Raw genomic sequence first — 15,798 nt, forward strand, 5'->3', positions numbered from 1 at the left:
TGTTCCCTGCATTGGCAGGCGAATTCTTAACCAGTGCGCCACCAGGGAAGCCCCCAAAGCAATCTTGAAAAGAGAAACAGAGCTGGAGGAATCAGGCTCCCAGTCTTCAGACTATACTACAAAGCTACAGTAATCAAGACAGTATGGTACAGGCACAAAAAGAGATATATAGATCAAACCCTCAGAATGGGAGAAAATATTTGCAAATGAAGCAGCTGACAAAGGATTAATCTCCAAGATTTACAAGTAGCACATGCAACTCAATACCAAAAAAACAAACAACCCAATCCAAAAGTGGGCAGAAGACCTAAATAGACATTTCTCCAAAGAAGATATACAGATTGCCAACGAACACATGAAACATCACTAATCATTAGAGAAAATCAAAACTACAATGAGGTATCACCTCACACCAGTCAGAATGGCCATCATCAAAAAATCTACAAACAATAAATGCTGGAGAGGGTGTGCAGAAAAGGGAACCCTCTTGCACTGTTGGTGGGAATGTAAATTGGTATAGCCACTATGGAGAACAGTATGGAGGTTCCTTAAAAATCTAAAAATAGAACTACCATATGAGCCAGCAATCTTGATACTGGGCATATATCCTGAGAAAACCATAATTCAACGACAGTCATGTACCACAATGTTCACTGTAGCTCTGTTTACAATAGCCAGGACATGGACGCAACCTAAGTGTCCATCGACAGATGAATGGATAAAGAAAATGTGGCACATATATACAATGGAATATTAGCCATAAAAAGAAACGAAATTGAGTTATCTGTAGTGAGGGGGATGGACCTAGAGACTGTCATACAGAGTAAAGTAAGTCAGAAAGAGAAAAATACCACATGCTAACACATATATATGGAATCTAAAAAAAAAAAATGGTTCTGAAGAACCTAGGGGCAGGGCAAGAAAGACGCAGACATAGAGAATGGACTTGAGGACACAGGGAAGGGGAAGGGTAAGCTGGGACGAAGTAAGAGAGTGGCATGGACATATATACAGTACCAAATATAAAATAGATAGTGGGAAGCAGCCACACAGCACAGGGAGGTCACCTTAGTGCTGTGTGTTCACCTAGAGGGGTGGTATAGAGAGGGTGGTAGGGAGACACAAGAGGGAAGGGATATGGGGATGTATGTATACATATAGCTGATTCACTTTGTTATAAAGCAGAAACTAACACACCACTGTAAAGCAATTATACTCCAATTCAGATGTTAAAAAAAATAACCTCAATTAAAAAAATAGTAATAAAATAAAGTTAAAGAGAAAGTTTACCAGAAACATTAAGCAGCAGCATTTAATGCATTTTAATTTCATATTTCTTAATGAGTTTAAGTTCTATCTGTGTTGGTAAAACTGAAAAAAGCATCATAAAAATCAAAGCCTGAAAAAGATGCTATTTTTCCAATTTTTTTTATTATAAAAGAATGTAATCATGGACAAAAGTTGAAAGAATGGTCCTATAAACACCCATATACCCACAACACAGATTCGACACATATTAATATTTTATCGTTGCTTAGTTCTCTCTTTGTTGTTTGTGCGTTTGCTGAAGGTTTGAAGTGATTTGCAGATATGACACTTCTGAATATTTCAGCACGAAACTCCTAAAAATAAGTATATTTTCTCACATAATCATTATTTCATTATCACACCAAAGAAAACTAACAATTCCATGATGTCAACTAATATATAGTCCTTATTCAATTTTCCCCAAACGTGTCTTCTACAGCTGTTTCTGTTTCTTCGTTTGAACAAGGTCCAGTCAAGGTCTCTGTATTGCATTTTGTTCCTGTAGCTCTTCAGTTGGTTTTATTCTATAATAGTCCTCCCCTTTGTTCCCCTCTCCTGACATTGACTTTTTGAAGAGAACAGGTCAGTTGACTTACAAACTACATCCCATTCTTTTTGAGTATGTTTACTTTTGATGGTACTTAACCTTTTTATCCAGCCCTTGAATCTATTATATGTTGAAAGTTAGATGTGAAAGCTTAGATTCAGGTCATTTAAAAAAAATTTTTTTTTTGGCAAGAATCATTCACAGGTGATGCTGTGAACCTCATAAAGCGTTACATTAAAAGGCACACAGTACCATGTTGCCTCACTATTTATAATGCTCAGCTTTGGTGATCAAAGCCAGATCTCTTCATTGTGGGGTCAATTTTTATTCATTTTCGTTTAGGAAATAATCTGTGGGGTAATTGCATCCAGGGTGCTATCCAACAATCTTTGAATAAAAAGTTTTGGCATTCTTGCTGAATCAATTATTTCAATGGAGGTTGCAAAATAGTGATCTTGTAAAAGATATTTAAATCCTTCTACATTTGTGGTCTAACAATCTTCTACAGAAAAGAGCTTGCCCCTATCAACTGGATATTTCCTAAATAAGCAGGCTAGATGCTTAATTCTTTTTCTTTTAGTCCTAAATTTAAAAGTAAGTTGACAATGTGATAATTATATCTGCTGGAAGCATATAAGTTTTATTTTTCTTCTCTCACTCTCCCTTCTAATTCACTTGTTTCTTTTATAATTATAAAATTATGATCGTTAGTTTATTAGTTATAGACTTGTTAAAACTGTCCCAGAACTGGCCAATGGTAGTTTGTCCAAGCCAGATCCTATGTTTTTGAACATGCTCTTCTTAGTCTTTGAGAACTTACTTGCTTTCTTGGCCATAAGATGTTCTTTGTAGTTTCTCTGCCCCAGACCTGAAATCAACCATCAGCTGATAAAATAGGAGAAAATATCTGAAAACTATATATCTGATAGGGGACTGGTATCCACAATATATATGAAGAACACTTAAAACTCAATAATAAAAGAAAAAAATCATTCATTTAAAACTTGAAAAAGGATTTAAATAGGTATATTTACAAAGAAGATATACCAATTGAGGGAAAACATGCAATCCTTAAATAAGAAGTTCATTGTGTTTTGTTTTTTGTTTTATGCTTTTCATTTTTGTTTTTAGTGTATGACCTTTATCAGTAGAGGAACTTCACTTCTATACTTATTTGGTTGAGTATTTTTTTCATGAATGAGTGGTAGATTTTTGTCAAGTGCTTTTTATATTTCTATTGAGTTGACTATGTGGTTTTTGTCCTTTTATTTTATTAATTTGGTGTATTATCTTGTTTGATTTTCAGAACTTAAAACAAGCTCCCATTCCTGGGATAAATCCTATTTACTGTTGGTGAACCTTTTTCATGTGTTGCTAGGTTTGATCGGCCTTCTATAGCCAGTCTTAGCAGACCTCCATCACATTGAAATCCACCAGTGTTTCAAGTTCATGGGTAGCCTTCTTTCCTAGTTTTCATAACTGATGCAGAAATTTGCCTATATTAGTCATTTCAATGAGAGATTTCAAGGAAAAGCCTTAGTACAATTTATTTGGAGGCCCAGCACATTTTTTTGTATAGGTCTCTCCCGTATAGAAAATATTAATGTTCTCTCCTGTAGAGAAAATATTCTCTCCCGTATAGAAAATATTCTCTCCTATACAGAAAATACTAATCCCTTGAGCAATGACACTATGCTATATTCACCTTGGTTTCCCATATTTTATAGTGTGAGTAGCTTGTACTAGATGCTAACAAAAAACAAACAAACAAACAAAAATAAAAAGAGCACAGAGTGAGAAGGAATAAAGGACAGAAAAAAAGAAGGAAGAAAAGAAGGAGTGAAAGAAGGAAAGATGGAAAGATATTTTAAAAGGGGAACTGAAGTTGTAGCTCCTAAATTGAGGTTACCTATATTAAAGAAATTGGGTTTGAAATGAAACTCAAAGTTTTGGCAACCTATACCTATATCTATACCTAGAATTGATTAGACAGGAGAAACTTTTAAGAAGTGGGAGGTAAAAGGGAAATATCGTATTACATACCACAGCTAAAAGGATGAAAAACAGCAGTACTTGAAGGAAGTTGGTAGTTTGCGGTTATTACATCATGCTTAAAGACAGGTCAAAGCCAGAGAATGAGTCAGGACTAGAAATATATGTTCAGGGTTTCAAATGGATGGTCTTAATTAGACTCCAAAGCAAAAATTTTGATTCTTCTTATACAGCTACACCATGTCTATTTCCAAGTAAATATTATTTCCTCACAGAAAAAAAAACAACTCATAATCTGAGAGGAAAGAGGGGATAAGTATCATAACCTGATGAAGTAAAATAGAATGGATATAGTTTAAAGGAAAAGTATCACTGCTTTGCTGTGTACCTGAAACTGTCTCAACAATGTTAATCAGCTATACTCCGATATAAAATTCAAAGCTCAAAGAAAGGAAAGAGAATTATCCAGGGTGTGGCTTGAATTGTTTCTCTCTATCTAGTATAAGTTTTACACGCTTTGGGGGCATGTAATAGTTATAGAGCCAAATATAGGGGTTTCGTATTCTAGCACAAGCCACTTCCTTTTCTTCCCTTCCACTTCAGAAGGTTGAGTACCACAGTGAAATGTAGGGACATTGGGAAAAGAGTCATCAAAAAAGATTAAGAGTATGGCCGGAAGCCATCCTGCTGACCCTGCAGCTGTAACTGTCCCATATAGACAGCAAAACCAAAGTGGATTAAATACTATATTAACCCATGCCATGGGACAAAAGAAACACTTCAATAACTTTAATATGCGAGTTACAAATCTAAAATAGGCACAACCTAAAAAACAAATACCAGGTAGGGTATGGGCTAGTCATTAAAGCTTGGCTTAGGTAAACTAATAATAAAGGCAAGGAGAAGCCATCCTTCTATATCCAATCAATGAGAGGAAAACAGCCTGGAGGGAGTGAGGAAAAAAACTAATCAAGTCCAGGAGAGCTGTGGTGTGATGCAATGGGTTGTTGGTATTGGTCCTAAAAAAATATGATATCATGACCTGCATCTGCAGACACTGCCCAGAGTCCAGGAAGTCAAATGTTTGCAAAAGAAGACTGAGTGTAGACTTCTTCTGAACTGTCTTTTATCAGCCGAGTAACCGTAAACAAATTACTCAACTTCTCTATGCTGTAGGGCTAATGAAAGAGCCTATTTCATGGAAGTGTTAAAACGCTAAACTGAAATAAGATATTCAGAGGATCTAGCACAATACTTAGCTTATTAAAAGTGTTTAACGTGTAGAAATATTATCAGCACTCTCACTGTTACAGTATGAGTATAGTGCTATGTTCAGATGATTCAACAAAAATGCTACTCTGTTAGCACCGTTCTGAATGCTGGGAATACTGTAGTAAATAAAACATACAAAAACATATGAACCTCCTGTCCTCAAGGGACTTACATTCTAGTGAGAGAAGGAAAAAAACAGTAAAGAATGAAAATAAGTGTTACTGAGGAAACAAGGGCTAGAAAGATGACAAGGAAGATGTAAGTGGGGGGATCCCTTCTTTCCCATGTTTTAGCATCAAGAGATGAGAGATGATGTCAAAAGGGATAAAGGACATAATGATAATCATCCTGATGGTCTCAAGATAAGCAGTGGTGGTGAGAGTCGGGGTATTGGGAGACCAGGGACTTGTTAGCAGTACCCAGGATGCAGGGGTTCCCTCTTCACTGTTGTCAGTGGTACTGTGGAGGGCCAGGCAGGCTCTTGTTACAAGCCTTGATGCTGTTCACTCTTTGAACCATTTTTTGTTTTTGTCATTAATTTCTTTTCAGGCATCCATCCTAGCAAAATGGAGTATCAAATACAAGAAAGCAATTTTATTCCAGATCCAGGAAAAACACGGGGGTACAGATTACACTGAAAAAGTCTACCTGTTGTTTTCTACATAAAGCCATATAGGCCTATGAAAATTTATAATGTGTTTCTAATTGTGGCAAATTTTGGTCCATCAAGTAACTGATGATGCTGCCGAGGCCACAGAACTGTGACTGGGGAGACATCATCTTATCAGGAGCAAAGGAGAAGGAAGGAAGAAGGTGGCGTTACCCAATATCTTTGAGCTACTAAGAACCATATCAAGTTGATAGCTTCAAATCCACTTCAACTTCATTCTAAACTCTGTTTTCTTTCCATAAAATCTCAGCGATCCACACATGTGTATGTTTGCCCTATTTACCATCTCTGAGGTGTGTGGTCATCATATTTGCAGGAGTTCAAAGCCTCTGACTTGCACAGAGTACATCTCAATAAAATCTGTTATCATTGAATCTGCATATTTGAGCATGAAGAAGATTGATGCAAAGATTACAAGGCTTTGGCTAACTTATTGGCAATGTTGCTAATTCAGAATGTGTCCTTGGACAAGTCTTTTTTACATTCTGCACCTCTGTTTCATTTCTTATTAGATGAATAATGACTATTCTTATCTCCCTGGAATACTATAAGAATAGACGAAGTACTATGGCTTTGGAACGGCCACTGGCATCTGTGGCCAGAGACTATGGGGAAAATGCCAATTTAAATCATTTTATTTTTCCTTTTTCTGCATAGCGAGGTGTTGTGTGGATAAGTGTGTGGGCTTATATTTTAAGCATATTTAAAAATGACTACAGTAATATAAGTAAAGCAACTTAAGCATCTGGAAAGAAAAGCGCTATGTCCACCTGGGGGTGATAATGATGCTGGCAGTGATGAGGAAGAATTTTAATAACAGTAAATCTGAGTGAATCTCACTAACTCGCTCATGGAAAATAGCAGCTCAAGGACGTAAAGTTCTCCCAAAGGTTAGTTTCAGTACCTACTTTTGCAAGTAGATTTTTCATGGCTTTCTTGATCCTGTATTCTAGACAAAACATAGATGTACCAATACCGTGTCTTGCTTCCTGACCCGGAAAAATATTCATGCCAATTGTGAAGATTAAGATGACTTTAACTAGTTCTCATGAAACATGTTCAGTTTCAGAAGAACTCTATCTTCCCATGCATATATGTGCACTTTCTTTTTCTGAGAAGAATGTAAATAGTGTAGCTTGAATACATAAAAAGAAAGCCACACAGTGTTGTTGTTTTTTTTTATAGTCATGCTTGATGGCATTCTACCTAAGTAAGTGCAATCCAGGCAGATGCTATAAAACTGAAATCCTGCAGTGTAGTAGATTTTTATTCATGAACATACAAGTAGCTGTCAGAACTAGTCTTTTGAGTATTCCGTAATAAGAGACATGTAGCAAAACTAAGGATGGTCCAGAGCAGGGTTATGGAAGCCTGACATATGGAAACCTCAGGAAACGGCAATCAGTGCACTGACCCAAAGCTGCGGGCAGCAGAACAGAAAGAATGAGGCCTCACCTTCTGTAGTCTTGTCTTGGAGAATCAGAGCAATTATTTGCTAATGAGACTTATCTGCTGATACAAAGTTTGCCAGCCTTTCCAAGGGTGCTGGCCCTCCTCAATGTCTATTAGTAGAAGTCCACATCAACGCAAAGTTAACCATGCGTTGTGGAATGCACAGTGCACCAAAAAGCAAAGCGACCTCCTTCTTGAGAAGGAGCTTCCTTATCTCTGAAGGAAGGAAGCCGTGAGTGGCATTCTCTCTCCTTGAATGGAGATTTGGTCTGATCTACTAATGGGGGGGTGTGACACATGTGGAGTTTTCTGCTTGTTTTTTGCTGGGGCTAGGGTGGGAAATGTGATGGAGGTAACGGATGTGAAAACAGTTTTAGACCTTACCTAGGATATTTGTAATCCTAGGTATATTTGTAATACAGCCCTTATTGACCCAGATGAAATGTGCTAATATTTGAAAAATTCAGATGCTCAAGTATGATCCCAAAACAACTCTGGGAAGAGCTTCACCTCTCCCTGAGCTCATTTCTCCTCTTGCTTATCCAAGTATGCATGACCCACAGCACATGGCACCCGTTGGTGTGCATGCAGAAGCCATGTGGTTTGCCCCAGCGATGACCAGCAAGGCCTTTCCTTGGCTCAAAACACAATGTTTTTCTTCCTCTGGTCAGAGGGAAGCAAAAATCTCACCAGTGGTCTCTACACTGTTTTGATGATGTGCTCTGCCAATAAATGTTTGCGCATACAGCTCTGACAGTTGTATGATTTTTGTATGATGTATATTACATGCATGTACTACTGTACTATTATGATGCATTCTGTAAAATCTACTGAAAATAAAATGTTGAAAAGGATGAAGTAAAATGAAATTAAAACATTTTTAATTTGTCTAATAATTAATAGGACAAAATCCATAGTGTTCTCATGAATATATTATTGATGACTTTTTGAACTAGCAAAATTCTGATTGAATGTGGCAGACATGACTAAATCATTTTTGTCTTTAATTTTTAATATGGATGATAAAAAGCTCATTCTAAGTTTAAAAGTGCTAAATCCTCTATTTTCTTGACATTTTTTTGTGTTGCATCTTTGTTTCATATTTTCTCCTTGTACAATTTGCAGAAATTTTACTAAACCACCTGTGATTATTGGCTTAGTTAAATCTGGGTAAAGCAATCAATAAATTAAGGTATCCACACATATATACACTGTGATAACACAACAACTAAAAACAAATGCACTAGAAAGATCACCACTTTCAACTGCACCACATTTCTCTCACTTGTTCCTCCAGACATCTGGTCTCCCTATTGGAAACGTGATAGGAGGGCACAGATATCAACTCATAAATTAAACAGACTGAAGATTAACTCTGTTCTTATATTTAGGTGAAAATAAATATAAGTTTTCATATTTTATTTCAGCATCCCAAATGATCATCTTATGCACCTAGTCTTCCCATTCCCAACTTTGGAGATCTGTATATAGACTTACGTAACAGAGGACATCAGGTCAATCTGATTTCTCAATTTTTTGACTCTACTGATAAACACAGGTAAGATCGGGCTTCCCTGGTGGCGCAGTGGCTGAGAGTCCGCCTGCCGATGCAGGGGACACGGGTTCGTGCCCCGGTCTGGGAAGATCCCACATGCCGCGGAGCGGCTGGGCCCGTGAGCCATGGCCGCTGAGTCTGCGCGTCTGGAGCCTGTGCTCCGCAACGGGAGAGGCCGCAGCAGTGAGAGGCCCGCGGACCGCAAAACAAACAAACAAACAAACAAACAAAACAGGTAAGATCAAGGAGTTTCGGTGAGAGAGGCTGAGGCAAAGTGAAGAAAACGAGGAAGCCTCAGCAACCTCCTAAGGGGATAACAGACAGGGTACCATCTTGTGACCACCCTTGGCAATAGTGACCTCTTCCCTCTCAGCCCCTGTGCTTAAAAGGAAACAAATAAGCCATTTAATGTCTTTTATGTTTCCTCCTTTTAAAAAAAAGAAACAAACTTTGAATGACCTAGTCAGTAAAGACAGGTCAAGTGAAATGGTTATGGTACATTTTGCTCTGGGGAGTCTTTTTTTCCCCTCCACACTGAGCAGGATAAAGGACCCAGTTGAGACTGCCACACAGTGGTTTCTTAATTGAGTCTTCCATCTTCACAGAACCAGATGAGAGACTCACTTAAAAGAGAATAAATTCAAAACCATGTGCAGTTTCAGAACAAATTGTCCAAGCCACCTGAAAGCGAAGTTCTTTGAAATCCTGCTGCTGCTTCTGCCACACCAGGTCCTTTCTAATTCTAGCCAAAGAACTGTGTTTAAAGTGGAGATCCTGTAATGAAGTGACATTTGACTGTTCACAGTGAATTACAGAGCCTGTCACACGAGAGTAGTATTCGCAACTGCATTTTCTCCACACTGTTCAAGTGAGAAAATACCACATGAAGGGTCAGGAAGCCTTACTTCTATTTCTGGGAGTCACACAGTGAGACACAGCTGAGGCCGGTCCATTATAGGAGGTCAGTGGAGGCCTGACCATGGAAGACAATTAGGGGCAAAGGTTAAAGTAGTGCCAGGTAACAAAGGAAGTGTGTTGAGAATTAGACCTGTTGTTAAGTTGGAAGACGAACGAACAAGGGGCTTTACTGAGATAACCAAAGATCAGGGAGGCCTGGAGTTGCCAAGGTACCCACAGTAAAGAGAGATGGTAATGCAGTATTTGTGGAGAGGAGCTGAAAATTCAGAATAGAATGACCTACTACACTGTAAGGCTCTTTCTTTTAAAATAAAGTCGTATTAAACGTATACCTGAAAACAGAAGGCAATCAAGCTGAGGAACAATGAAACCTAAACATAATAACGTTCCTAAGTTCTTCGTGTAACACACTCCAAGTGGCTGTCATGTGCTTCAAACAACCGCAGCAGAGACGCAACCTAAGTAGTGAAATGGAAAGTTAAGATCTATATAGCCAATTACCACGTGAGGCAGAATGACTATCTGACAAGCGTAAAAGATCACAGATACAGCAGTTATAAAACTTGGACTTCTGGCTTTATCTGGAAATAACTGAGTAACCCCAGGTGAGTTTGGCCCTTGATTTACGCATCAGTAAAATGAGAGCATCTGTAAAGTTGATCTTTCTTTACTATTATAAAAGTAATACAGAAGCATGGCAAAATAAGCAAACAGTATAGAAAGATTTTAAAAGGCATTCCTACTCTTACTTTCCTCTGTCACCATGAACCCTTAGTCCAATTTCTCAAAGAAACTGCTATTAACACTTTCTTTGAAGGCTTACACATTTATGCAAACACATATACGCAAATACTTTAAAAGCAAGTGAAATCTTATTACTTGTAATAAATTACTTATTACATATACTATTCACACCTCGCTTTATTTTCTTTATAATATACGGGATGGGCTCAATTGTGTTTGCGCAAAATTCCTATGATGGAGTCCTAACCCCCAGTACCTCAGAATGTGACTATATCTGGAGATGGATCTTTAAAGAGGTAATTAAGGTAAAAAGAGGTCATACTGATGGGAGACCGTGGAATAGGATAGACATCTACAAGCCAAGACATCTACAAGCCAAGAAAAGCCCTCAGAAGAAACCAATATCACTGATACCTTGATCTTGAATTTATAGCCTCCAGAATGTGAGAAAATAAATTTTTGTAGTTTAAGCCACCCAGTCTGTGGTTCTTCGTTCTGGCAGCCCTAACAAACTAATACATTATAGATATCTTTACATATCAGCACATACAGATCTATATTTTATTATAAAAGTTCTATACTATTCTATTTTATAGATATGATACAATTGATTTTGTGATAAGTGAAAATATAGTTTATAATTTGCCTCTACTTTAGTGACTGAGACATCAAGTAAATCCTCTCTACAGGAAGAAAACACCACAGAGCCTCAATTTTCTTAAGCACAATAACCCGTACTGAATAAAATGTTAGCAGACATGGCAGGAGAGAGGACCAAATGCATGAAAACCAAGATGAAAAAATGTAGACAAAAGATTTCTATTTCTGCTCATGAAGGGGTAACTGCTACAGCACAGTTCTTCCTGTCTTAAACCACTTGAAAACTGGAGAAAAATGAGAAACAACTTTTCAGACACTGAATAACAGCAGCAAAGGCCTATGATTTGAAAAATAATGGAAACAAATGAAACAGGCCTTACAATTGCCCTGTCTTTTTTCCTGAAATCAGTCTTTGGTCTGTGATGAATGGAGGGGAACTCAGAGTTCAGAGATGTCATTGAATAGAAGAGATAGATAATGAATTCAGGGAGGCTGAAGAAGCTAGAATTTGCTGTTGGGAGTTTCACAGAGGAGGGAGCTAAGCAGAGAAAGAGCTCCAGAAGTCTATAAAGAGACACCTTGAGTGTTTTGTCGAATGCAATCTCTATTTTTCTAGGGGAAAACTTCATGAATCCAGGCAAACAACAACATTAGGGAAAGCAAATTACTTGGAACTATAAGCCAAACAATTGCCAGGGTCTACCGAGACCTGAGAATCTTCTGAGTTACCACCAGCCAGAGTGGAGAACCCCCTTTGGGAACATGAGACTTTCAGTAAAGACTTCAAAAAAGTAAAACATAGCTAACAGTACTAAAGTAACTGTCAAGGAAACATTACTCTAAAAGTTCTCTTTTAGAAAAAAATAAAATTAAAAATATGCTGGTAAGTCAGAAAGAGAAAGACAAATACCTATGCTAACACATATATATGGAAGACAAATACGTATGCTAACACATATATATGGAATCTAAGAGAAAACAAATGTCATGAAGAACCTAGGGGTAAGACAGGAATAAAGACACAGACCTACTAGAGCATGGATTTGAGGATATGGGGAGGGGGAAGGGTAAGCTGTGACGAAGTGAGAGAGTGGCATGGACATATATACACTACCAAACGTAAAACAGATAGCTAGTGGGAAGCAGCCGCATAGCACAGGGAGATCAGCTCGGTGCTTTGTGACCACCTAGAGGGGTGGGATAGGGAGGGTGGGAGGGAGGGAGACGCAAGAGGGAAGAGATATGGGAACATATGTATATGTATAACTGATTCACTTTGTTATAAAGCAGAAACTAACACACCATTGTAAAGCAATTATACTCCAATAAAGATGTAAAAAAAAATGCCGGATTCTTTCCCATAAAACTAAAATTTTCTATCAATCTGTCTATCTATATGATTGAAATAAACTTTACGACTTAGATAAATGGAGGGGCACACCATGATCATGGATAAGATCTGAACTCTTTCCATTTTGACCCAAAGATTCAGTATGATTGCATCAATATCCTAATGTGGTTTTTAGTAAAAATTAATAAGCTGATTCTAAAGTGTATATGAAAATACAAAGGTCCAAAAAGATCCAAGACAGTTTTAAAGAAGACAGCAAGTTTGAAGACTTTCTTAATCTGAGAAAAATATAAATTAAAAATGTATTTAATTATGAAATATTGAAACCTTTCTTTAGAGGTTAGGAATGAAACAAGAAGTCTCACCATCACCATTTCTCTTCAATATTATACTGGAATTCCTAGCCACAGCAATAAAACAAGAAAATTATAATGTGGTGTTGCTACAATTCTAATCAAACAAACTAAGGGAACAGAGTGAAAGCCTAGAACAGACCTGCATATACATTGTCACTTAATTTGTGGCAGTGTGACATGGCAGTCTGATGAACAAAGAATAAACTTACCAATAAGAGAGATCAACTGGATAATCTAATGTAAAAGGTAAAATGATAAAGATTCTACAAAATAATAACGAATGTTACCCTCATAGCCTTAGAGTAGGCAAAAGCTTTTGAGAAGGATATAAAAGGACTGGATATAAAGCACAAATTTGAGAATTTAACTTGTTAAAATTAGGAACTCTTGTACATAAAAAAAAAAAAAAGACCACAAAGAAAGTAAAAAGACAAGCCTTACATTATGGGATTATAACACACACACACACACACACACACACACACACACAACAGAAATTTTATGCAATTAAGAAGACCTTACTCCCTTGAACATCATCAAACACATGACCTATGTTTATGGAACTATCTTTTGTATAAAGAAGGAATTACATATGTAGCTTTATTTTCCCTTATAACTAAATTCTTGTTCCAACACTATTTTTTCAACAATCTCATCTTTTTTTCTTTTTTTTTTTTACTATTTTGAAATATCATTGTTACCATATACTCTCTTCCCATATGTATTAGAAGCCCTTTGTGGACTTAAAAAAAAATAATTACATGTCTCTTTATTTACTACTCCATACCTTTATAAACCCAAGTGATACTGAAGTAATCCAGTTACATTTCAGGACTTATTTTTACATTCTAAAGTAGGATATGCCTCTATATTTGCTTTTAAGTAGATTCTGTGATTCATGTAGAAAAACTTTTATAAGTAAGAAAATATTTAGGGGTTTTGTTCAAAACTTAGCTACCCTAAAAATGATGTTTAAAACTTTTCCAAACATATACCCTAATCTCTCCATTAATAATCTGACTTCAAGTACCCCTGGAAAGGTCATTTTGAGTTAGGTACATATATATAGATTGTAAATAACGTTTTAGTCCTAAAAATATGCAGCATCCATTCAATAAAAGCTTAGCTCTTAACAGTGGAAATGCAAAGTGAGGTCGGGGGTACAGGATGCTTTTCATTGCACTCAGTAGAAAAATACGTAACAAAATATTTCAGTAAAGCTCACCTGAACTTCCTATTGAATCACAGAATGAACAAACATAAATCAAGGCTGACAAGGTTGAGTATCTCTCCTCAGAGCTTTGAAAATAATAATATATCATTCCATAACAATATAACATCCATCCTCCCCCACAGTTTCTCATTTTGTTGGCAAAAAGTCTCTCTCTTCAAAAACAAACCTTCATTATACCAGATGAATGTAAGTTTTATGCCAGAAAAAGAGTATCAGATTCCTATTAAAGGGAAGATTGTTTTATACAAAGACTTGCCAGAAAAAGAGTTAGAGATGAATTATGTTGAAGCTCCCTGTGCTCCTTTAATAAAAATTCTAGTATGTAGGCAGATGTTTCATTGGGGAAGGGAATCAAGAGAAACATAGATTGTCCTGCCACTCAACTGAATGCTGAAGCTGAAATTAGAATAATTCACAAATGCACATAATTGCCTGGAATATTTATCTTTTTCCAAAAAAAAGAGACATTTTCCTCCTCTCTCTGTAAAATAAAAATCAGACCTGTGTTGTGAGAATTTAGGAGATCTTGTCCCTGTGGCAGCAGCAACTAATGCTACTAGTTCTCCCAATATATGTTCTCCTCCTTTTCCTTGCTAACAGAATTTTAATCTTATTTAGGATGGCAACGTGTCAGCTTAAAGGCAAAGAGCTAGTCTCCCTTAAAACAGGAAATGCTCATGTGACACAACCATGGTCCGTGAAGTGTAGGTAGAAGTCACTGGGAGGTACTTTTAGAAAAGCTCTTTATGGGGACAAACAGATGGCATGAACCTCTTCCTTCCTTCCTCCCTGCCCCTCTCTCTCCCTCCTCCCTCTGTCATCCCTCTCTTCTTTTCTACCTATCTATCTATCTATCTATCTCTCCTTCTACTTTCTTTCTTCTTCCCAGGAGGAGTGGACATGACATGATGCTGGAAGTATCTGTGATTCTACTCTCCTGATTTTTAGGCATCTTTCTTGAAAGTGAGTTATCCTGATGAGAGTTCTGGGAAATCCTTCTCTATTTCTGGCGTGAACTTCTATTGCGTTTGTATCCTTTAGGCTGTTTTGACAAGCAGTTGTTCTCAGAGAAGGCTGACATACACTGAGTCTCCAGCTGCTATCAAAGTGGTAAGTTTGTTCTGAAGCTTCTGATTTCTAGGGTTTGCGGATTATGAAGCTCCTAGTTTGAGCATATGACAAGTGGAAAGGGAAGCATTCATATGAAAGCATCTCTAAATATATTCAAGTTGCTGCAATTTCTATAGCTCAGAATTGTACGTGAAAAGTCTACAAGGAAAGGGTAATGGGTATGGTGGCCATGCTCTTTTAACTTGCTATTTGGAGGTGGACAAGCCACTTAGCCTCCATTTCTCCTTCTGTCAAATGGAAACCTGTAGTAGCGGGTACCCCTCATCATTTTCCAAGTAGTGGAAGTATGTACTAGACAAAACTTAGCTACATGATGAGCAGTGTGAGATATATAATGAGTCTCTGGGCTGTGTTTACTTCTAGCCTAGCCCTTGGGCTTTCGAAAGTTCCACCAATGTAAATTCTTCCAAGAAGAGTTTACACGAATCATTCAAAACTCATCACTGACATTTGTGTTCTCTTTCCTTTCCTGAAGTAAGCATGGGATAAATTATATTCATTTGAAATGTTTATAATGCTTTTTCTCATGGGATAATATCCTAAATGTAAGTTTCAGAATGGGAACAACGATATCTATGCCACTATACTCAGTTCCCTCTGTCTCCAGCTGTGTCTTGCACATGTCTCCCTGGTAGACTCAACTAGCCAAATGTGAAGAAGATGCTGGA

The sequence above is a fragment of the Neophocaena asiaeorientalis genome, unplaced genomic scaffold, assembly GCF_003031525.2.
Source record: "Neophocaena asiaeorientalis asiaeorientalis breed wild unplaced genomic scaffold, Neophocaena_asiaeorientalis_V1.1 scaffold14, whole genome shotgun sequence".
Taxonomy (NCBI): Eukaryota; Metazoa; Chordata; class Mammalia; order Artiodactyla; family Phocoenidae; genus Neophocaena; species Neophocaena asiaeorientalis.